The following is a 22,611-nucleotide window of genomic DNA, read 5'->3' on the forward strand; positions in this document are numbered from 1 at the left end:
AAAAACAGATAAAAAAAGAAAAAAGGGAGGGGCGGAACAACAAAGCAAGAGCCGCCAAAGACACGACGAAGAAAAGAGCGGAACATGAAAGACACTTGGAAAACCGGCAGAATGGCACCGAGTCTAGGATCGCAAAGGGTTGCAGAAGATGGTGGCGACTCTATTTCCAAACAACCGTGTCTGAATGGGAAGCACCAGGGGAAGGCAATTCCAAAAGGGGAAAGGGGCGGCGTACTTTTAAAAGTGCAGATGTCGACTGTACGTGATACTGAGAGGGGTGTCTGAAAAACACGTGTTTAATGGGTGAAATCATTGACAGACATATTTCGACGACTGTTACGGTTTGGGTGTGTGTGTGTTTGTTCTGGTAGGCGGGTGGGCGTTTGCATGAAAACTTTGGTTGTGGATTTGGTTTCGTCGGTGTCGGTTGTGCTTGGTGATAGTGTTGAGGTGAGCATATAGTTTGTGTGGAAGCTTCGGCTGTGGATCTCGCACCGGTGCAAGTTGCCTCCGTTTGGCTCGCAGACTAGTGTGTTTTCGGTGGTGAGATCATCTTTTGTTCTGTTGCTTGCGTGCAGAATGTTGCTGAGTTGGCTAGTGTGGTTGTAGTACGCAGCGCTGTAGCGGAGGCGGGGACGGTGGAGGGGCCTTCAACGGGCTGGTCAGTGACGTTATGTTGTCCTTCCATGAGATGTTTAATGCGCTGAGCGACTACTTCAACTCCTGGGTGGTTTAGATGGAGTCCATCCCAGGCCAAGTGATCATGCGGTGAATCGTGTATTTCTGTGTAGTGGATGGCGTTTACATTCTTGTGAAAGTGTGGCAAGTTAAGAATCAGTGTGTTTAGCTTGTTCCTTTCCTCGGTGTGCCTCATCAGTGCGGTTGTTTGGTGACTGAGTGTGTGGTGTTTGTTTTTCAGTCGAGGAGCTACAGTTGTGACGGCTATGTGTTTGTTTGGGCGAGCTGTCTGGATTGAAAGTATAACGTCGTTTAATGATTCGTTTTCGTTGCATTTACACCGTGGAGGTTGTAGTGAAGAGGAATGTCCAGCGCTGCAGCCATATCACCAGCCCCGCATGAGGCACGAACTGGAGTTGCCTAGCCCGTGTTTTGCTGCAACGCTGCCCGCGCCCGTCCAGTTCTTGCTGCTATTGTTACGACGTAACCACCGCTTGTAGCCCAGTGTTTTCATTATAGTTTCAACATTGATAATAAAGTGTGTGATGTTCTTTGGGGCGTCACATACCAGTGTTAGGATGTCTGTGCACCACTCAAGTGTGTGATGTACGGAACTTGTGGCCCTGATGGAAAGTGTTCGTGGAGATATTTGAATTGGCTGTCGCATAGAATAGCTCCATGCGCCAAGGACAACAAGTGGCACTTGCCCTCTTCTGTCATCGTCAGCAGTCGTGGATCTCCAAAATCAAGATGGGAGCCCACAGATGAAAACACGGAGTGGGATAAATTGAAAGAACAGGAGAAAGTGCCTCAGACGTCATGACCAGCCTGTCTGAGGCTGGCCAGCCTGTCTGAGGCATTTCCTCATCTTCGTTCAACCTATCCTAAGTCTTGTTCCTAATTGTTCTGTTCTGGGCATCAGTGGTTGCTCTCGACAATTGACTGTCATGTTTAAAGATGACGGTGAATTTATTGAAAATGGGACGGCAACTGCACTTACTGCAATGCTTCGGTAGAAAAAGTCGTGCAGCCTTTTGAAGTGATAGCTCATGTCTTCTTAGTCAAAGATTTAAACACCTATCGTTTGCCCCACGTACTCGCTCTTACAATATATAATGGAATGACATACACAGACGGCTTAACACATGCAATATACCTGTATGTATGATTAACAGTGCACTTGCGCTTTGCCTACTTATCCGTCAGCGCATTGTCCATTATCTGTCCAATAACGTATTTTCTGTTTCGTAGCGTTGCGCCTAGAGGGTATAGAAATGAAAGAAAAGCAGTGAGATGGTTCTAAAATATTAAAGCTCACCAAGCTGCGTTTTCGCTAACTCGAGCTTGACATGTGCAACATGCATAGCAGCGCGAGTAATGTTTCATGTTATATTGAGAAATTTTGGCGCACCTCATCCAACACAGTGATCAAAAATATGTCTTTATCGCTGACTCGGACGGTATCAGTTAGAATACGAACTCACTTCTTTGGCATTGGTTTCAGATATTTGCCAAGATTCCTTACGTCGCGTTGGAGTACACGTCCAGCGATGATCCGGAATTTCAGTGCCTCACTAACAAGCAAGTTCAGCTGGACAGGGAAGAGAAGACGGCCACTTATGTTTGGATGTTCAAGGGCCATGGTGGATCTGAGAGGTAAGCATTGTACATCTTACTGGGCACTGTTACTCTAGGTAACAGGCAGTGCGGGATGATTACATTGTTTCAGTAGTGGTGAGAGCGTTGCCCTGCGGTCAGTATTGTTGCTTTGACTTTTCTGGAACTGACAACGGTAACGATAATAGGGGAAAATTCAGCATAAATACGCAGGAATAAGTCACGACGGAATACAGCACTAAAACCTAACTGGCGTTTGCTTCACGGCTAATTAATGCAATGAATGCTCGTGGTTATTATTGTGGAAAGCATGGTTCAAAGAGGGAGCATTACGACTGATTATGAGAAGATTTACCGCGCATGGGCAATTCAGAAACGCACATTCTGTCGAATCGCCCACTGATTCTTCTTATAAGTTATATGTGACATATAAGAAAATACCTTTGTTCCTGTTACATGGCTAGTCAAACCAAGTCGAACATTGCGCCTTGGCGCAAGTGATGTACACCCAGATTGACAAGCTGGTAGAATGGGCGTTTATTTTCGGTGTACGTCTCGATGTACAGACAGGTTAAGGAAAGAGAGAAAGGGAACGAAGGTAACGAAAAAATAAGATAGATAGCTGCGGCTACAGCTGAGCGGAGGACTGATAAAATATTACACTTCAGTTACAACATTTCTCCATTAATTATACTGGAGACGCTGCACAGGCCTCTGCTGTCTTGTTGAGCGTCGGAGTTCTGTGGTCACCGTAGGTTCACGTGTTATCTCCTTTTGCCCGTCTTGGGCTTGGGATGATGACTGCAGCCGCCGTGGTGACTGACGAACATCCGCCTTTACGTTTGGCCCCTATCCCGGCGTTTCTTGCGTAGTTGTTGAGGTAGGCGTGCTTTCACCTTCCCTGTGTCGCGGGGCTTCCATTGAGGTTGTCCTTGTGTGAACTAGATCCACATGTCGCTGATCAAGGCCTTCTGGCGTTTCTGCTGTCCCCATCATCTCTGCAACGACTGACTTCACTACACCCGCCGACAGCTTTTCGTCCTTGCTGGAATTGCGGGCATAAACATTCGTGTGCGGTGCAGGGTCCGCTCATCCGATTCTCCCGACCTTCCTGCACCCAAGGGAGGACAACACGCGTCTAGGCGAGACAAAATTTGGTTGTCCAGGAGAAGAACAAAGGAAATTGGCCCGATACAATGGGTGTTCGCTGGTAGCTGGATAGTGTGCAAAGGCAATCTTCTTATCGGGTCTGTTTATTCTTCTTCAGTCCTTCTTTCACAGTTCGAACAACTCTCTCTGTACGGCCATTGGACAGTGGATGAAACGCAGCCGTGCGCATGTCAGTTAAGTTCTTATGTGGCGCGGTGTGTCTTTGTACACTACCTGGATTTTCCACGCCGGAAGTTTGTGGCGGACCTCTGTAACCCATTGCCTGGGGGCGCGGTAGTTGATCAAAGTTCACAGAGAGTGGTAGCCGGACATGAACCGATTACAACCGGCAAGCATCCAAGGAAGAGTAACATCATTGTCGCACCCTCAGCACCTCAGGGGGTTGTGACAGGAACTATGCTGAAATGGCCGGGTGACTTTGGTAGGCACCTGTAATCCAACTTCTTGGAGGCCTCAGTATGGGATTGCTTTCCTTATGAGAGAGTTCAAGTTTCGTACCGCTAGGGCCGGGGGAACTTGCGAGCCCCTGTAATCCAGCGAATTAGGAGGCTGCGATGCGGGACGGGGATCTCGCTGCTGGTTCGGAACGTATCCAGCTCCATTCATGATCCATTGGTGTCGGGACGGCGTGGGTGGTTGCGTACCCATGTAATCCAGCTTAGTTGGAGCCGCGGCCTTTGGATCATTGAGCCCCCTCCACCTCCACGTGGTGCGTCACGGGCAACGTGCGGGCGTGGGTGACAGGCGCCCGCACGGCTAAGAGGGGGGGCTCAGGCTACGGGACCTAGAGTCAGAGGTTCCGTGGCCGCAGTGAGGGGGAAACTTTGTGGAATCACATGTTTATTCATGTTCTACTATGGCTCCTGGCAAATACGCGCGGGTTGCCTATCCCCTCCTGCATGCGGTGCGGGGGATGTGCCCCACAGGCCCATTTGGCCTGAGCCTGCACAGTGGCTGTGTAAAGGGCTTGTATGCTCTACACAACCGCGAGTGGCGACGCTGACGTTCCTAGCCGGGGGGTGTCAGTCTTGCTGCGCCGCTCTGCGGAGCGAGTAATGGGGAGAACACGCCTGGCGGCATAGGCTCAGCTGGGCCCGAATAATCGGGTCAGCTTCATCCATGGCTTAACTAGAGTCGGCCATGCCTGACCCGGGGGGCCTACCCTTCGTCTACGCCCCCCGGTCTGTCATCCCCTTGTGTGCACGTTAGCTTCACAAAGGAGCTGTGCACTGCAGGCTCGAGAAGGGGTGAACCCCGCATCGTGATGACGCTGGCTTATGGAAATAAGTTTATGGAAACAGTTTGTTCTTATTCAAAAAATCGGCAAACTCTTGGCCAGTGAACTGTCTTTCATTATCTGAAACAAGGGTGCGAGAAATGCCGAGGCCGCTAAACAAGCTGCACAGGAAAGTAATAGTTGAAGATTTGGTCGCCTACTTCATTGGTATGGCCACAGCTCATTTGCTGTGAGCATCTTTAAGAACAAGGGTCATGCTTCGATTGATGGGCCCGGGAAATCTGCCTGTACCCACGACCACCTTTCCTGGCATGTCGGCCAGTTAACTGCCTGAGCAGATACCGGCATTCGTCAATTTTGAATGCAGATTGTGCACTCCGCTTACAGTTCTATACTGTGGTTCATCCCAGGCTACCAGAAAGCCGACCGAGCGATTGCCGTACTCGCCGATGATCCTTGATGCGTCTTGTGCAACATGTGCAGCATTCTATGCTGCGCGTTGTCCGGAACGGAAAACCTACGGACCCAATAAAGCAGATGGTGGGCCAGCGACACCTCTAGCCTGCGGTCGAAACAATGAAGCAGTCTTCGTTCTAGTGCTTTAGCGCTTGAAGGCCACACATTCCTTGTGAACTGCACAACCTTGGAAAGCACCGAGTTGCTGGTGGATAGCGCCTGCAGTTCTTCTGCCGAGACCACACCCTCCTGGACATATGCGAGGGCCAAAATGTAAAGTTGCTCCCCGTCCGCGGTTGGCTCCGAATTTCCTCGTGGCAACCTACCAAATGCGTCTCAGTTCATGAGCTGCTTGTCTTGAGAATACTGCAGCTTGAAGCGAAATCCTCCCAAATGCAGCGCCCAACGCTGTATACGAGCAGCAGCCAGCGGTGCAGTTCGCCGATGCGGTCTTAGCAGGCCCAGGAGTGGCTGGTGGTATGATACGAGAATGAACTCACGGCCTAGAAACCTTATCACGAAAATTCATTACTCCAAATACCAGGGCTAAATCGTCCCGTTCAAGCTTGGAATAATTTTTTCCTGCTTTCCAAAAGGTCCTCGAACGGAACTCGATAGGCTTGTTAATGTTCCCTTGAGTGTGAAAAAGCACTGCGCCGAGCTCTCGTTGCGATGCGTCGCACTCTAGTTTCAGCGGCTCTGAAGGTTTGAAGTGCAAAAACATCGCTGTTTGCAGTAAGTGCCATTTCGCTTTGTCAAACGCGGCTCGTCGTTCTGCTGACCCAACGTCTGTTCTGCTGTCCCAGCCCCAACATCTCTTTTTCTTTCAGAAGCCGATGCAATGAAACGAGCAGAGACGACATGTTCGGCACAAACTTCTAAAATTGTACGGGAGGGAATTTTGAGAGCTCGTCTTTTTTGTTTGAAACAACCTTATTGAAAACCAGCAGATATTGAAGCCAAGGAAGGTATTGGGGACGTAATTGTACTGTTTCAAGTACATTGTAGTAATTCTGATATCCATATGAAGCGGACTCGTGGCCAGGGAAGGCTCTACCCCACCCCCTTCCCTGGAACTCTTATGGAGAGGGGTCTTTTCCCAAAACCTAAACTGAAACAAGCTGTTTTTTAAAGCAGTCAAGGCCTTCAGCAAGTGGCCCCTCCCCGAAAAAATTGCTCCCTACGTGCCTGATGTGAAGAAAGTAAAGTGCACAAAGAGACGATTTGCCGCAGGCAGGCACCGAGCCTGCAACTTTCGGATTACGCGCTCGACACCCTTACCAAGTGAGCTATGGCGGCGGTCGTCCACTGGTCCGCTTTATCGCGCATTTATTTTTATGGGCATGCAAATCTGGTAGTGTCAGTCAGTGCCGCTCGTAGCCATGACGGTGAATGTGGAATTATTTATCTTTTGCAAGCTGGCGGCACGTACCACCTGATCCTTTAACGTGCGGACAAATGACCGATTAGCCCTCGAATACTACCTGAACGCATGAAGTCTGCCGGAACAAGACCCTCGCTGTGAATGAATGCAGAAAGGGAATTTTGAGCGCTCATAATGAAGCAAACGAAGATATTGGGGACGTTAATTGTGCACATATGTGTACACATTAGTGTGTGTGTAAAAGAAGAGCCGTGTAGACATCAACGAATATGTGAGCTTGAAGCATATGTATTAGGTTACCATGATGCTGACGTGGTGATTGTCTTCAATTGTCTGGTGTTTTCCGGTGCGCTTATGCTAAAATATTTATAATATATCGAGAAGTAGCTTGCTGTAAATTGTCACATGGCTGTTAGGCAGGAAGGCTGGATAGGTGGGGAAACATTTAAACAAAAAGTAATGCTAAGAAACGATGTAAAAAATCTATATTGCCAAACTACAATGGTATTCTTAATAATGCTTTCTTTTGCGAAATATTAGTTTTCCCAAAATTATTCTCAGAATTCACTGCACTGTACGCGACATGCGCCCGCGTCTTTACCCAGCACTGGTCATTTTCAGGAAGAATGTCACTCTGTACCTAAGAGGTACTGATTCGCCGGACACGGTCATCTTCACTTTGGACAATGGTCAGTAGTTTCACTTCTTGTGTTTGCTATTTTCACACACTGCGTCGCAAGAGGAAGGGAAGGTGACCTCCTTGTAGCATGCAAAAACATTTGCCAAGGGCTCAGATAAGCATCATCAGATAAGCCACCACATATTTATATCTCCACTGCTTAAGGTGGAAGCGTAAAAACTCTCTTCTGTGTTTACTTAGTGACAGCTGCAACAAGAAAATGAGGGCTGTAGCACATGTTCTCGATCAGGTTAGGAGGACGAAATTGTGTCAGGCAGATAATGTAATGCGTACAGCTAATAGCTGATGAAATAATTGCTATATATACAAATGTATAAAAGTTCGGTCTACGACAACGACGCCCTGATCATCGCGATGCGATCGGGTAATCAGTAGACATTTGCTGTACTAGCTATAAAACATACATGTGAATGAATACCGTTTCTGCAAGTTTATATCTAGTTGTTGGCAAAATGCACTTTCGTTGGTCAAGCGCATTGAGGTAGGGAGTTGAATGACGTAATGCGCATTTGCTTGCTCTTCAGCAGAGTTTCGTCTGTTTGCTCTTCAGAACAATTTCGTGTGTTTGCATCATATTGGTTTCCATGGTTAGGTTTTTGTTTACTGTTGCTTTGTTGGCCAAGTACATATTCGGTTCGCTGGCAAAGGCGGTAAAATAAAATGAAAGCTTTGTAATATCAATTGCCAAATACGAAAAAGGTTCGCGGTATAAAATTCAACAATGGGCGCTCTGTCTTCGCCGTTTATTTCGCTATTGTAGTGAATGGTTTATTAAAGCAATTGGAAAAACATTATCGCCTTATTTACTATTACCTGAATTGCATTCAAGAACAAAAATATTACTACCCTTTTACAGATATGGACAACTCCTACATCGCCAAATTTCTGTACACGGACTACAAAACATGCGTGATTGTGGAGATACCCTATGACGGAGACCGTAAGTTTTCAAAACTTCTAGGAAACCATTGCGCACAGGGTGAAATATAACACAAGTCAAGTGGTTGATATTTTTAGGGGCGAAGCTCCTTAAGGCGGCACCCGTTCGTCCCTCGTCGTGCTCGTAGTAGTGAGTAATAAGTCTTACCCTTTGACCTCCAAGGTGGTGCCGGTGGGAGATTTCTCCTGTGCGTTGTTGAACAATAAAAAATTCGCAGCGTGCGCGTTAACTAAAAGCCGAATTCTTCTGTCTCTGTAGAAGTGTAAGTGTTAGCTAAAAGCCGACTTCTTCTGTCTCTCATTCCCATTAGCAGCCATTGTTTACCTCCAAGGTAGTGCCTGGTGAGATTTCTCCTGTGCGTGATTAAACAATAAAAATTTTGTTCAAAACGCCGTTGATTGATGAAATAAACCAACGAAAGACGCCAGTGTTTTTGTAAAAACAAAACGAAAGAACGCCAGATGTTTCTAAAGCAAAACGAAAAAGACGCCAGCTGCTTAACGAAAGACGCAAGGTGTTTTCTAAAGCAATGGTTTTCTAAACAATGAAAATTCACAGCGTACATGTAAAATTAAAGTGAGCTGCAAGTCGTCATAACTCATGGAACCTTTAGTATAAACGCGCCCGATCTCACGTCGGTGATGATGTACTGGGCAGAATTCACGGAAGATTCACGGTTTACCGATGAACCTCCGCAGCTTCGCCCACTCATCATCATTCACTCCGTGGATATGCTGTGATTTTTTTATTACATTATCGTCAATCTGAATCTGCATGAAATGCTCAATCTGCATGAAATGTAGGAGTGCTTGAGACTTCTCTGAAGCATAATGCAATGCCATTATTCATCGCCCTATTTGGAGCCTAAAAATTTTATCCAGAGCAAAAGCACCAGACATTCAGAATTCCTTCCCAGCTTCACAGCGATGTTTGCTGAACGAAGGCGTGATGCTGCCGCGCATTTTCAATAATTTGTGCAACTTTTATACGCCACACATATCAGTCACCATTCGTAAGCTAGTACGCCAGAATTATTCATAGAATATAGCTGTTCATGTTTTTTTTCTTTTTACACAGAGTGTCAACTATGGCTTGGTGTACAGTACAAGAACAGTGTTCCTCAGCATTGTATGGATCAGCTGGATGAGCTATGCGGCGCTACTCTGCAAGTGTATAATCAAGAATTATGCGAAGATGATACGGATGACCTATGACGTATTCTGCATGACTTTTGGCTGACAATAGTCAACTTCTCAAGTGCCTGGGTCGCCGCTGCTTGCAATAAATGATGCAACAGATACTTGTTTTTATAGAGTTAATTTCATTTGAAATATCGCGCAGTTTACATGCCGCGGATGAAGAAGCGGCCCTCGTAGGATGACGTATGCACATTTCCGTATTAAAAAGACAAATCATACGCTAGCTATTACACAAACACTTGCAAATAAATGGCATAGGGATTGATAAATCTGATGTAGTAATTATTATGACGTTTCATCACAAAAAGGCAACGCTGGCAGGAGTAATGTTTTATGTTCAGCTCGTTGTGAGACTACAAAATATTTCAGTGACGTATCACTCCGTGAACGCAGGCCACGCGGAAGCGAAATGGTGCTATCCTTTTGTGCACTACCCGCAGAATTTCTGTTTAGTTTACCAAAATGGCATTTTCGTCCTCAATATCGGGAGGGCTTGCACGGTGAATGGTACCGATCTGAACGGGCCCCTTCACCACCAGTCCCCGAATCTACTATTTGCCACCACTGTAGAGAAACCGCCGAAGGGGATATCAGCCGCGACGTAACCGAGTTGAGCTAAACCAAGTGAGGTGATTTGGACGTATAAAGATACCCACTTGAAGTTGAGAAAGACGACCTAGCCATTCCAAAGCGCCCCGTCACTGTGGTCAAGTGGCTGTGGCGCTCGTCTAGCCACCCGAAGGTAGCGGGATTGAATCCTGGCCGCGGCGGCTGCATTTTCCATGGAGGCGAAAATGTTTGAGGCCCGTGTATTTAGATTTAGGTGCACGCTACAGAACCCCTGGAGGTCGAAATATCCGGAACCCTCCATTACGGCGTCCCTCATAATCATATCGTGGTTCTGGGACGTTAAACCCTAGATATTATTAAAAAACCGTTCAAAAGCATGCCTCGGCAGCTGCTGCGAACATTACAGGTTGTTACGCCAGAATCAAGAAAACCTTGCTCCAGCACGGGAGCCCAGACGTCGTTGACGGAAACGATGTTTTGCAGCAGCCACACAGTATCACACACGGAGTACACGCGCCCAAACGAATCATCGATGTAATCTGTTACATTTTGTTTGCTCCATCGCGAAACCGGGCATTCTGTTCGGTCTTGCCGTGCGGGCTTCGTTAATGGCACTGCGTTAGGCTTCCAAAAGGCTTCACGCTGTTCATGAGTTTACGTCATCTTGTGTAATAGACCTGCCTATTCGCAAGCAACCCGGCACGTTCCTCGGGAGTCTTCAGGGCATGCTAGACTACGTGCGCGAATGCTGCTAGCGCACTGTATGGCTATGCGTGCACCAACTCTTCGAAACGTCGTCCGCTACGCTGGACTACGGTCATCACCATCATCGTTATCATCAGCTGAGTGCGCTCACTGCAGGGCAAAGGCCTCTGCAATGTTTCGCCTGTCAACACGGCCCTGTGCTTGCTGCGACCATGTTATCTCTGCAAATTGAATATTCTTATCAGCCCACTTAACTTTCTGCCTGCATTTCGCGCGCTTGCCTTCGCTTGGAATCCACTCTGTTACTCTTAATGACTAGCGGTTATCTTGCGTACGCACACATGCCCTGCCCATGCCCATTTCTCGATTTCGACTAATATGTGCTTAACACCGGTTTCTTCCCTGACACACTCTACTTTTTAAATGCGAAGCATTTCTTAGCGAACTTCTGCGACTTTGAGCGTATCTATCTATCTATCTATCTATCTATCTATCTATCTATCTATCTATCTATCTATCTATCTATCTATCTATCTATCTATCTATCTATATATCTATCTATCTATCTATCTATCTATCTATCTATCTATCTATCTATCTATCTATCTATCTATCTATCTATTTATCTATCTATCTATCTATCTATCTATCTATCTATCTATCTAGCCGCCTACGACTTTGTGCTCTCCTGGCCGTTTCGTTAATCGGATGTATACCAAGATTGGTGTGTCATAACATGGCCTTATTACGAACATAAATGACAGGTTATATCATGAAAATCATGACACGCATGTCATGGGCAGCATGATTTACATTCCACGGCCTTTGGGCACTTGCGGCCGTTCCGTTAATTTCATATATACCAAATTGGTACGGCGTGAAAAGAGTCCATGTCGAACATAATGACAGGTCCTAACATGCAAATCATGACGCGCATGTCATGTGCAGCATGATTTACATGACATGGTCTCGGGGCGCTCGCGGCCGTTTAAATGAAGGGATACATACAAAAACTGGTATGACGAGCCATTTCTTTATGACGAACATAACTGACACGTGGTAACATGAAAATCATGATATGCATGTCATGTATGACATGATTTACATGCAATGGCGCACTCGCGGCAGTTTCGCTAGATTGATATACAACAAAATTGGTACTGTGTGATGTGACTTTATGAAGAACATGAATAACAGGTGGTAGCATAAAAACCATGACATCCATGACATCTATGTCATGATTTACATCCCACGCTCATGGTGCATTCGCGTCCGTTTCGCTTGCGTGATATACACCAAAATTGGTGTTACGCTACACGACAGTATGACGAACGTAAGTGAGACGTGGTAGCATGAAAATCATGACATGCAAGTCATGTACGACCTGATTTACATGCCACGCTGATGATGCGCTAGCAGCAGTTTTAGTAGATTGATATACACCAAAATTGGTATTACGCGATGTGACTGTATGAAGAACCTGAATGACAGTTGGTAAGATGAAAACCGTGACATGCATGTCATGTCTGTCATGACCTAATTGCCACGCTCATGATGCATTCGCGGCCGCTTCGCTAGCTCGATGTACACCAAAATTGGTATTGCGCGAAGCGACTGCGTGACGAAGGTAAATGGGACGTGGTAACATGAAAATCATGACATGCGTGACATGCACGACATGATTTACATGTCATGCTCATGACGCACTCGTGCCGTTTCGCTTGCTTGACAAACACCAGAATTGGTATTGCGCGACGCGACTGCGTGACGAACGTAAATGAGCGGTGGTAACATGGAAATCATGACATGCAGGTTATGTATGTCATGATTTACATGCTGCGCTCATTGTGCATTCCCGGCCGTTTCGCTAGCTGGGTATACACCAAAATTGGTATTGCGCGACGTCACTGTATGACGAACGTAAATGAAAGGTGGTAACATGATAGTCATGACATGCAAGAAATGTACGAGATGATTTACATGCCATGCTCATGGCGCACTCGTGGCCGTTTCGCTAGACTGATATGCACCAAAATTGGTATTGCGCGATGTGACTGTATGAAGAACATGAATAACAGGTGGTGACATGAAAACTATGACGTGCATGCCATGTATGTCATGACTTACATGCCACGCTCATGGTGCATTCGCGGCCGTTTCGATAGCTTGATATACACCAAAACTGGTATTGCGCGATGTGACTGTACGATGAACATTACTGACAGGTGGTAGCTTGAAAAACCATAATATTCATGTCATGTATGGCATGATTTACATGCTCTACTCATGGTGCACTCCCCGCCATTTCGCTCCTTTGGTATACAGCAAAATTGGTATTGCGCGATGTGACTGTATGACGAACATAAATGAGAGGTCTTAACATGCCAATCATGTTATGCATGTCATGTACGGTATGATTTACATGCCACTGTCATGGTGCGCTTCCGGCCGTTTTGTTAACGTGATATATACCAAAATTGGTATGGCATGACACGAGTGCGTGATGAGCATAAACGACAGGTCATGCATTTATATACCAGAATATGCGTTTCATTGGCATGGTGTACACTAGATTGTGCATGCATGCGTGCATGACAAGCATGCGATATATGGTGGACAAGCTGCTATGGCATGAATGATTTCATTTGGCTCAAAGACAAACAAGGCGATGTATGCAGCTCTTTGCTGGCTGCTTCGCATTACATCGATTCCCACAGTGCGTGGGATCTGCCGAATTTTTCTTGTGTCTTAAGATTAGACCTATCATTCTAAATAGACAGCGCGTGCAAACACGGACACAAGAAAGAAGTCAGGACACGACAAACGCCGACTAACAGCTGAAGAGACGCCCAACGGCTGAAAAGAAGGAAGGCACGCAAACTTATCTGCGCAAAGCCATGATGGGCGAACCTATCAATCCGGCACGCGTGGCGGTCTACGTGGTAAGTAACTGTTAAGGCATTTGATTTCATCTTTATTCAAGTTAATCGACGGTTGGCTGACGCATGCGCTACCACTATTCTCGATATGCCATGCTTCAATCATCAGGCGCGTTTCTTCATTTCTACGCCGGTACAACACTGCGCATTCATCGAATTTTGGCGTCCACTTACAATCTCGACAATGTAAAGATAGATGAGAAGGTGAGCCTCCTGTTAGCGATCTCTTATGTTCCGACAATCTCTGGTTGATGCATCGGCCCGTCTGTCCTACGTAGAAGCGGCCACAGCCGAAAGGGACCTTATACACCGCACTCGTACGGCAATCAGTGAATTTGTTGGTGTGTTTTACGTAACAAATATCGGTCCCCTTCTTGTCTTTTACTCCCTCATTCTTCATCTGCACAGCGGCACAAATCTTACCTAGCTTATTGGCAGCCGTGAAAACAACATTAACGCCACATCTAGTTCCTACTTTCTTTAGCACGTGATATACGCGATGAATGTACGGTATACCTACGACAAGTTTCTTCCTATCGCTTTCTGCAACCGTGCTCGCACTTAACACAATAGACTTCTTTAAACATTCAGCGACCGTGGCCACTGCATCAAGAGGACACCCTACATCTAATAGACGTGTAACCTGTGCGTTAAAGCTATCACTCATTTTGTGCTCACACGACTTGGGGGGCCTGACTTAAGGCAAGACATGGCGATGCCGTTTTTTACAACCTTCGAGTGCTTCGACGAAAAATTTAACAGCGTTTTCGAATATCTAGGAGAATACTGCCAGCACACGTGGTTCTCCTGGAACGTTAAGGAAATGTCTAGAAATTGTATTCCATTATTCTGAGGCACCTCTTTAGTAAAGCTTAGCCCTCCTCCATTTAATTCAAATTTTTCGCTCACGGAAGTTACCACCTTTTCAAAGTCCTCACCACTACAAAAAATCAAGTATTCGTCCACATAACGAAAAAAACCTTAATAACCGAATTACCTACGGCGCCTTCCAAAAGATTGTCAATCTTGCTAAAGTATAAATCACTAAGAACTGGAGCAACTTTAGAACCAATACATATCCCTGAATGAATACTTACCAACTAGCTCAGCTCTCTGTTATTTTAGACCTATCATTTTCCTTTCCATGTCTCGCTGCGCCATCCTCAATCAAGTTGAGCCCTCCTCGCGAGCGTCCAGGTTTCTGATAAGTAGGTAAGTACCGGTGGGTGAGATGCAGGTTTTACACATTTCCTTTGAGGGATAGTAGTGAACTACCATTCATGATTTGCGAATGCCTGCCAAATTCGCTCCACCCCATCCTTATTCTTGTAGTTACTTCAGTCTCGCACTCGCGCCCGTGAAATATTGTGCTGCTACCGCATTTACTTCAAACTTTCACTAATTCCGCGTAAGCCATGTGTGGATCTATTAAGTACAGACCACGCACAGTTTCTACATTTAAAGAAGTTAAGGGAGTCGGCCTGAGAACGTTAATGCACGCAAGGTGCCGGGTTATTGTGTACAGCAGCCCTGGCGTGGCGCTTCCCTTCTCACTGAAAGCTACACTAAAGGGAAACCATTATTAGGTTTTGACAGATAAATTAATCTTGCAGAACTATATGGTCCTTAATTCTGCCATGATATCCTAATTATCGCAAGATGAAATACACGCGGAAATGTTTGTATGCGCATCGCGCCGAAGCTTGGGCGCGTTAACGCCAGTGTGACATCAGGACGTTTAGAGTCTTTTTTGCGTTTTTGGCGACACTGTCTCACTTTTCCGAAACTTCCTATGTTAAGACTTTGGGCCGTCTAGAACGCAACGTAAATATTTTTAGCGACAAAAAAATTATGTAGGTGACAGCACACGCTGTCAAAAACTATGATGTCACCGTGAGCTTTTGCAGGAACTTCAAGGCGGCGTCGCCGCTTTTTCTACTTTGGAGCGTTTTCGCGCTTACGAAGACTCTTCTCACAGTTGGAGTTGTGCTTTAGTTACTGCGAAACTGGAGTTTACAAGCACAAAACAAGAAGTGTGACCAATTATATGCGTGAGATGCTTGACTGTTAAAAGCTTGCATAAGTTAGAATTCTCAATTAAAAAGAAAAACCTGGACGTCTAGCCTCAAGACGGATGATAGAAAACAGCGGCATTGCTTGGCGTCAGGGCTGGGCAGTATCGCGATACAAGAGTATCGCGATAGTATTTCAGAGATACTTTTGAGTATCTGTATTTCTGTATCGAGATACATTTGAAAAATGTATTTGTATCTCAGTAGTGAAATACATTTACGATGTATCGCCTGTATCGCGATACTATGCAGGACACGGTATCTCGTTACATTTTTTTTTGTGTTGGAAATGAGTTGAGGCGTGTTTCCAATGGGGGAATGACGTTTTTCTTTTCTTTTTTGTGCCAAGACAAGCAAAGGCGCGCCGCCGGTCGCCGACAGACAGGGCGGCGATGGTTTCTCCTCAAGCACGGAATGGTCCATATGGTAAAGCGCCCGACGCCGCAGACGGCAGAATCGCGGGGGCAGTGTTGTCGGCCTCTGCCGACGAAAGTTGCTGTCTGAAGGTCAGTGCAGCACGCCTAATTTTTTTCGGGTGGCAAGCCATTACTTCGCGACCCCCCGCGCGGACACCGCCTTGGAACAAGTTTTGCAATGCCTCGCGTGCGTTCAGTTTTCAAAGCTGCGGCACTTCCAAAAGCAGTTCCCGTAGTCGCGGCGGAAGTGAATAGAAGATGGCTATCGTTTACGCGCGTTCAGCCACCTCTCCAATGTCAGGGTGCGTTCCTAATTGATTACATGTGTGAAACGGTTTTTTGTGGTAGCAGGCTCCCCCACCGCCGGAGCCGACTTCGCCTGTTGCGGCTTTCTGAAATGGCTGCTGGTAGCGTCGGTGGTGGTGACAGCATCACTGAAGCCGACAGGGTCAGACGGCTGAGGATTCCGAAGATGGGGACCGTCTTCGGATTCTGAACAGTCAGAACAACCCAAGTGAGGGCAGAAGTGTATCGGTATCTAGATGACCCGAGAAGAGATATCGTCACGCTGCAGGGCAATCCGGCTATGAAGGCGGTATTTATTCACTATAACACGAATTCGTGCTCGCCTTCAGCGGTAGACAGACTTTCTTTCTTTCGTGAGTCTTGTGCTGAGGCTGAACCGAAGCTGTTAGAAGACAGGCTATTTGAGAAGCCTACACAGCAACGTTCTCAGCAAAGCAGATCTTCAAAATAAATGTGCGCTTTTTCTCAATTCACTGGTGTTCATTAGTGATTCGAGTGATTTGCTTAAAGTGTGCTATTTCTAGCATAGCTTAGTTTGTTCGCCAAGTATGTCGATTTCGGTGTCCAATCCTTGTTACTGTTGCTGTGAAAGAGTGTACTTTTTATTGCAATTGATGCTTGTAATCATGTGATTATTACTAATTATGTACTTTGTCCGCACCCCCCCTCCCCTGCAATGTCTTAGTGGCGCTGAGGGTACTGTAATAAATAAATAAATGAACTGAACGTTTCGATTCGCTGTAACTTTAATTACAACATTATGCTGCACTAATAGGTGTCTTTGCGTAGTATGCATCCTTGAAATAAAAAAAGTATTCCAATATCTGTATCGCTGTAACTGTATTCCGGAATACTTTTTTCGTCTTGTTGCAAAAGTATCTCCGAAATATCCCGTTACGTTAAAGGCAAATGTATCTCAGTATCTGTATTTTAGGCTTCCAGTTCATGTATCTCGATATCTGTATTCCGGAATACTTTTCTGAGTATCTCTGCCCAGCTCTGCTTGGCGTCGAGGTACATGTGGTCAAACGGCGTTCTAAAAAACACTCCCGAGAAACATCACTCCGACTGAGCTCACCGAATTACATTCCGCTCGACGCCCACGACAAAATAATAATAATAATAATAATAATAATAATAATAATAATAATAATAATAATAATAAGAGAAGAAGAAGAACAACTAGATCTGTTTGAGCTTTACGAGCCTAAACCACGATATCATTATGGGGCACGCCGCAATGGAGGGCTCTGGAAAGATCGAACACCTGGGGTTCTGTAGGCTGCAATGCCATTGCAGAGTATGCGGGCCTCTAGCATTTTGTCTCTATCGATATGCGACCGCCGGCCGGGATGAAGCCGCCGGTAGCATATAGCTTTCGGGTCAGGAGCCGAGCACCGTAACGTAACTAATACCCTCGCGCATGCTGAGCTCCCGGTGTCTCAAGGTGTTTAACCAAACCAGGCCTCTTTTGAGCCACCTGAGAAAACTTTCAGTGAAACATGCATTGGAATGTTCTCTTAATTTTACTCTTTCTTCATTTTTCCACTTTTTGCGTCATTTTAGCTCTCTTTATTTATATTTCTTTTTCCCTTTCTCTCTCTTTTTCTCTATTTCACGCTTCCTCTTTCTTTCTATGTATTTCTCTTTCTGTCCATATATTTCTCTTTTTATCTTTAATTCTCTCTCTATTCTGTCTTTCTCTTTCTGTTTTTCTTCCTTTTCTTTCTCTATTTCTCTCTATTCTGCACTTTACTCTCTGCGTTCTTCCGTTCCCTGCTCCTCCCTCTCACTTTCCTTTCCCAATCCCTTGGTATAATATACTATAGAAGGCCATGACATGCACTGCTAGCGTGCCTAGATAGCCGAGTGGTTGCTATGCTCGCCTTCCGATCTTGGTTTCGCGGGTTCAAATACCGCCTCCTCAAGAAAATTCTTCCCCAAGAATTGCTCTTTCTCTTTCTTTCTCTGTCTACATCTCTCTACTCGTTCTCTCATTCGTCAGAGTCGTTGCAGGCCACGGCGGCCAATCTGCGCACGTGTTCCGGGAGCGAGGCACAAGGTGACGAAGAGGAAGAGGAGGATGAAGAGAGCGCGTGTCAGTTAATGATGATGATCATTTCTGTTCGCTTGACCCGTACGAATGCTCGGCTTAAACTGTTCCACTGTTAAATTACGCACCCCGAACGAGGCAAGACGGCGGAGGGGAGTCGACAGGCTGCCTTGTCGTCGGCAAAGACCCGGTGTCTCAGTCCGGCCCACGCGAGAATTTTCAATACCATTCAAAAATGTTGCCACAGCTGGCTACTCCTGATGAACTCCTGGCCACTGCATGCCAACAGCGAACAATGGTGATACACTAGCCATGCGAAGCAAATGAAGGGTCTCTGTGAAACAAGCCAATTAGGATACATGTGCATGACATTTCATTAAATTTTAAGCTCTAGCTCTGTAAATCAGAGCATGAGGACGCCCCAAACCTTTTTAACAACACTGTGCCAGGTCTCGATCATGTATCATATTAAATGTTAAAAAGATTACGTTGTCAAACACAACCAACGCTTCTTTTGCTATAAAGCAACGGTCGTTCTTCTGGTCGCATCACATCTGCTGCGAAGGAGTCCATTGTATTTCAAATATTGAAGCAATATAAGGGCCCTTCTTTGGTAAGCAGTTTCCTTTATATATTGAAGCAGTGCAAGAACTCTTCTTATAGCAGTTTGAGGTCCACAGCATCAATGAGCTGTGTTTGCAAACTCGTCCAAAAACGAACAACCGGCGCCTGCTTCAGGCTCTTCAAAACAGTGATGAACTGGGCCCCTACAGTGCGGTTTTAGAGATGCTAGATCTAAAACACATCACCTTTTTCGCATTGAGGCCAACATTTGCGATGCTTTCGAACAGAAATAGTATTGCCTGTTAATATTTCTGGATATGAAAAGGCATGCGTTACTACATGGTGTTTTCGCATGTGACCTCTCCGAAATGGGTATTCCCTGCAACTTGCTGGGTCGTAACGGTATAAACCCCATTTATATTTAATCGTTCCATTCAACCATTCAACCTACAAAAGTAACCTGGTCAGAGCACATATTAAAGGTTGCACCAGATGCGTCAAAATTGCTCGAATTCACCAGAAGAAGCTTACCAGTGCCCCGACCTTCTGGTAGATAACTGGCCTATGACAGATGTGCACTCACAAAGCTGCGTCTATTTCGGACCCCCATCAAAGTTACCTTATCCACACCATTAAAGCAGTACAAACCGGAGCAGCCCGAGTTATATGTTCCGGTTATGACTCTAAGCAGATAGTCCAGGGTTCGATAGAACACCGTCTGGTGATGACATACATTTCTTGCGAATACGCTCTGGTGACTCAACAAAGCTCCAACAGTTTGTTAGCGCCAAAAACGAACTTCGTGCTAAAATTAAGGTCGCGAACGAATTTTATTACAGGGTTACCTTGCTGAAGCTAATGCAAGCAAATCCCCGTAAATTCTGGAAGGCTATCCAACTATCTGGGTCTTCTTCGCACACGATGACAATTGACAACGTTGCAGTTTCTTATCCACAGACAATCGCGTCTGCCTTCAATGCCTACTTCCACTCCGTCTTTACGACTGACAACTCGGACATCCCTGCTTTTAAAGACGATACTCTGTCTTGGGGAACTTAAACGCAGAAATTTTGGTCTGTCTTTCTGTTTGTCGGCACGTCACCCGATTCAGCTACCCGGCCAAAGTTGAACCACTTGCTTACCGCCCACCCATCTTGAACTGGTACGGCTGTTCATACTTGTGAACGTTGTCGATCAAAAAGTAAATATTATGCATAACTGAGGCGCAACATCATTAGGTAAGTAATAGGTGGTGTGTTCCTTTAATCGAAAATACATAGATACGAAATTTTAAAGACCCTAGTTTCTTAAGCTGCGCTGAAAATGCGACTGCGCTGAAACTTGTCTTCCTCCGTGCCCTCTGCACAAGCTCATGTTGTGTTTCGGTTTCGGTTCAGTATTGCATTGTACAAATGACAGTGGGCGCCGCTCTGGCATTCCTGTTTTACCAGGCGACGTGTAAATAAGAGAGTTTGTGGAGAGTACTCGTTGAGTGCGGACGTTCCTTCTCGTTCGGCGTATCGCGCCAAACAGCGTGTTCGGGCTGGCCGGCGTCCCCACCGGTCGCGTTGGTCACCGCCGGTCTTCGCCTGCCGCTGCGCCGGGACTACCAGCCCGCAACACAGCACTCATGTTTCCCGACGTATTGGCAGATGGCGTCCATATCTCACGCAGCGCCTCTTCTATCGTCTTTAGACGACATTTGCAGCGAAGCACGCAGATACGCGGCCAATTTTTAAATGCGAAGCATTTCTCAGCGAACTTCTGCGACTTTGACCGTATCTATCTATCTATCTATCTATCTATCTATCTATCTATCTATCTATCTATCTATCTATCTATCTATCTATCTATCTATCTATCTATCTATCTATCTATCTATCTATCTATCTATCTAGCCGCCTACGACTTCGTGCTCTCCTGGTCGCTTGGTTATTCGAATGTGCACCAAAATTGGTATGGCGTAACATGACTGTATGACGAACATAAATGACAAGTCATAACATGAAAATCATGACACGAATGTCATGTACAGCATGATTTACATGCTACGCTCATGGTGCGCTGGCAGCCGTTTCGCTAGCTTGATATACACCAAAATTGGTATCTTGTGACGTGACTGTGTGACGAACATAAATAACACGAGTTAACATGAAAATCATGACACGCATGTCATGTACAGCATGACTTACGTGCCACGCTGATGGTGTGCTGGCGGCCGTTCGCTAGCTTTATATACACCAAAATTGGCATCTTGCGATGTGACCGTGTGACGAACATAAATAACACGAGTTATCATGAAAATCATGACACGCATGTCATGTACAGCACGACTTACGTGCGACGCTCATGGGGCGCTGGCGGCCGTTTCGCTAGATTGATATGCACCGAAATTGGTACCTTGCGACGTGACCGTGTGACGAACATAAATAACACGAGTTATCATGAAAATCATGACACGCATGTCATGTACAGCATGACTTACGTGCCACGCTCATGGGGCGCTGGCGGCCGTTCGCTAGATTGATATGCACCGAAATTGGAATCTTGTGACGTGACCGTGTGACGAACATAATTAACGCGAGTTATCATGAAAATCATGACACGCATGTCATGTACAGCATTACTTACGTGCCACGCTCATGGTGCGCTGGCAGCCGTTTCGCTAGCTTGATATACACCAATATTGGTCTCTTCCGACGTGACCGTGTGGCGAACATAAATAACACGAGTTATCATGAAAATCATGACACGCATGTCATGTACAGCATGACTTACGTGCCACGCTCATGGTGCGCTGGCGGCCGTTTCGCTAGCTTGATATACAGCAAAATTGGTATCTTGCGACGTGACTGTGTGACGAACATAAATAACACGAGTTAACATGAAAGTCATGACACGCATGTCATGTACAGCAAGACTTACGTGCCACGCTCATGGTGCCCTGGCGGCCGTTTCTCTAGGTTGATCAATCCCCAAGTTGGTATTGCGCGACGTTACTGTGTGACGAACAAAAATAATAGGAGTTAACATGAAAACCATGACACGCATTTTCCTCAATGACATACAAGACGATGTATGTAGCTCTTTGCTGGCTGCTTCGCATTACATCGGTTCCCACAATGCGTGGGATCTGCCGGCTTTTTTTTATTCAGAATCTCACCACAGAATCGACGATGTGTCAGTGTCACTTGAGGGCGTACTCAATTCATTTTAATATTTAGACATCAAGAAATCATGCGGTCCCGACGGCATCCGGACAGGTTTTGTAGTTAGATACTCTGTTTGGTGTAGCAGATACCTCACAATTATTTTTAGAAAATCTCTCTCGTCAGCCACACATCCTTATTTAAATCGGGTAATGCTCAATTATTAAGCAATTATAGAGCAATCTCTTTAACAGCGCATTCATGTAAAATGCTAGAGCATATTGTCGCGAGAGGAAACGACACAAAGGGAACTCGAAGCGACCAGCTGTTTACTTTCGGCCACAACAGCCACCAACTTCCTCGCTCCCTTCTTCTGCCACCACTAGCGCGTGGCATTACCCTCTCCCCAGAAAAAAAGACATGAAAACAGACAAAAAAGAGACAATAACAGTGAAA

General features: G+C 45.9%; 1 long non-coding RNA gene across 1 annotated transcript; it reads left to right on the plus strand.

The window, feature by feature from the left end:
• The first annotated feature begins 7,163 nt into the window (after window positions 1–7,163).
• Window positions 7,164–9,397, plus strand: LOC119385468 (uncharacterized). Its single transcript, XR_007415583.1, has 3 exons — window positions 7,164–7,231; window positions 8,099–8,182; window positions 9,260–9,397. It is a non-coding gene; the product is annotated as an uncharacterized LOC119385468 (long non-coding RNA).
• The last annotated feature ends 13,214 nt before the right edge of the window (window positions 9,398–22,611 follow it).

Source organism: Rhipicephalus sanguineus, chromosome 3 (assembly GCF_013339695.2).
Source record: "Rhipicephalus sanguineus isolate Rsan-2018 chromosome 3, BIME_Rsan_1.4, whole genome shotgun sequence".
Lineage (NCBI taxonomy): Eukaryota > Metazoa > Arthropoda > Arachnida > Ixodida > Ixodidae > Rhipicephalus > Rhipicephalus sanguineus.